A 3,310-nucleotide genomic window follows, 5' to 3' on the forward strand; every position below is an offset into this window, starting at 1 on the left:
TCCAAGTTAAACTACTTTAAAATTAAAATAAAATTAAAACAAAAAGGAAATCTAAAGGATGTCTCTGAACGCGGGGACTATTCAAAAGAATCTTTGAGTCTCTCTGCCTATTTATGACTTGTTCCTTGATGTGACTTGATTGGTTTTATCAAGATAATCCCCAGGAGCTTCAGCCCTGAATGGTCGTTAAAGTGTATGATACCATATAAGAAAAGTCCATTTCATCTCCAAAAAGGTGCTGTACATTTTCCTATGATTTAATTTTAAACCCACCCTACTAACAATATACTATGTGTAACTCTGGAAAAGTTACTGTGTGGTTGACTGCTTTTCCCACATTAATGTGCTTTCTTATGCTGCTGTTTTTCCTGTAAACCTGCCTACATCCTACTAGGCTTTTCCTAAGAGACCTGGGTCTCCACTTAACCTCATACAACAATCTGCATCACACAACTCTGTGCCTAATAATAGGCTATTTTATATTACTAACATTTTATGAGTTCAACTTTCTCAACCGGACTGTGAGTCTATGCACTGCCTCAATTCCCACTCAGCAGTGCATACTGTTTACAGAAAGTGGACATTTAAAGATCATAAATGTTTTCTATTTATTGTCTAGTCTGTTCAGTTGGAGCAAAAATTAATATAATGCCTATGAGGGTTTATCTACAGTAGGCATGTGATGACATATACATACATACTACTAATTTTCCTGAGGATAGTCTCACATAACCATTGTCTGTGTTTTTCCTACCATCCTAAACCTTATAAAGCCGGAAGTGGCATCCAGCAGGCACTCAGAAGATGTATATGACTCTTCACTTCTCACAATAAGTTTTTTTTTCTTTTGTCATTTTCCTCATGATTACAAGTTAGGTTGAATCATTGTCAACATAACTATATCTTTCAGAATTGAACTTCCTTCTTTAAAATGAGAGAAATTGAAAGATTTTATTTCTTTATCTTAGAATGCATGACTCAAGGTCGTAGAGAAATTTTGGAAGCACAGTGTGTAAACATATGCAAGCCATAGAGCCATGCAAAGCATTTCCAACAGGCACCCCTCTGAAATCTTTATGTTAGCAAAAACTAGGGGAAGAGAAAGAGTGACAGCAAGTCCAGGATGCCTAGGAAATTGGACAACATCCTTGTCCAAAGAGAGGGGGCGATTCTCTTTCCTTTCCTCTGATTGGTTTTGGGGATATATGGCCAGCTTCACTTTTCAGTGAAGAAATGCAATTAAGTAACAAGACAGACTACTTTCCATTGGCAAAGATTTGAGGCTGGGAGGAGGTGGGAAGCTAATTTGTCTTGTTCCATTGTTAGTTTTCAAGTTAAATATACAACAGAGGATTATCCTGTGCTTCTGCCTTTTATTTATGGATTACTGTGGTTGGATACTTTAATGCTTTTATGAGTCATTGAAACTTTCACTGCCTGAAAATTCATGGATTAAATTTAACAAAAATAAAGTCTTCTTTAGCATAGAAACAGAGGAGAGATTCAATTGCTTCTTTAAAATTCAATATTTTAAACATTTAAGGGAAATATTTTAAGGACGAAATTATAGAAATGGAAATCTTACCATGGATGGTACTGAGTCTATTTTCACTGGATGGGGGCTGATAATGAGTACTGAGGGGATATATTGAGGAAGGGGATCTGAGAATGAAAATCCATTCTTCCTCCTAGGTTAATGATTTTATAAGAGGCACCTGGAAGTACCCAGTAATTTATCATTCCTATTGTACACATATGGGAGCAAATTTAGCACAAGGATATAAATCATGGGCTTTGATATAGACAAACTCGAATTTAAGACTTGAGTTAGCATTTCCTAACTGATCATGGGCAAAATTTTTTAAAGTTGATCTTTCTCATATTTAAAATTGAGATAATAATAGCACCTCTTCGGTGGGACTAAGGAAAGGTTAAAATGATTAAATGTTAAAATATATGTAAAGTGTTTGGCACAACATGTGACACACAGTAAGCCCTCAGTAAATGCTGGCAATGATGAGAGTATCAGATATCACACTTCGGTTGTGGCCTCTCCTCTCAAAGAATTATTTTAGGGAAATACAAGTTTCACTAATAGTCTTGAAGACCTAGAAATAATTAAGAATGAATAAAATGCTTAGTAACCCACTAACACATTTCATGTAAAAGTAGATAGTTACGTAGAATCCCAGAACAACAGTAAAAGTGAACTGATTTAAGTCTAGCGTCTTCTTTTCACAGATGCTGAAACTGAAGTTCACAGAGCTAGTTAGCAGGAGAGTCTAGATTATCATCCATGACTCTAGTCTCCCAGTCCAATGCTTTCAACTGCATCTTACTGAAAAGCTCAGTAATATTCCCAACTATTACAAAATGTCTGAGAGATTTACATAGTTGAATAAGCCTATGAGAACAGATGGAGTCAATGATGACAGAAACAGCAGGGAGGAGAAAGACCAACTACATGAGAAAAGGCAAGACAAAGGCTGGTGCCAAGGAACTGACCCTATAGTGATTTATCCTTTTGAAGGGTGCTGGGCTATTCAGCTGAGCACATAATTTGTGACCTAGGGAGCACAAGATTTTCTTTGACAATTAATCTAGTTTATATCTGAGCCATGAGAAATATTTCACTGAGTATTTTCTATACCAATAGTCATATACAAATTTCAAAATGTACCATTCCTCCCTCATCCCACCAAAAAATGTGATTTACCAATGACTAATGCTTCTTCACAGAATAATAGTAGATAATATATACAGAATACACGATAAACAGGGAAAAAAAAACAACTTTGGAAAACCACCAATGTGATAAATAATACAGAAAAAAAATCATAGATTATTGCTAAAACTGTTGGGTGCAAGGAATTTGGGAAGAGAACATCTATACAATCTCCAAGATTACTTACTAATAACAAAGCAGAAAAAGCATCTTTGCCAAGAAGAAATACAGAGCACCATCATTGATGGTGGGGCACATAGGTATGCCTCTTGCTGGGAAGTAGTGGAAAGAACAGACAGTATTACTTTTATAGTACACTCACTCAGAAATTTGCCTGGTTTCAATAATGGAGAAAAATTAGAAAAAGCAAGATTAAAGGCCATTCTATAAGATATTTATCCATTATTGTTTGAAAATGAAAATGTCATGAATGAAAAAAAATGTGACAGACTTACCATAGATTAAAGAGATTAATGAAGCATGATAACTGAATGCAAAATGAAGGTATTTCACCTTCTCGGAGCACAGATTTGAAAGTCTTTATTTCTAGGGAAAGACGTAAAGCAACAACAATGACCAACAACA

Source organism: Ursus arctos, unplaced genomic scaffold (genome assembly GCF_023065955.2).
Source record: "Ursus arctos isolate Adak ecotype North America unplaced genomic scaffold, UrsArc2.0 scaffold_7, whole genome shotgun sequence".
Classification (NCBI taxonomy): Eukaryota; Metazoa; Chordata; class Mammalia; order Carnivora; family Ursidae; genus Ursus; species Ursus arctos.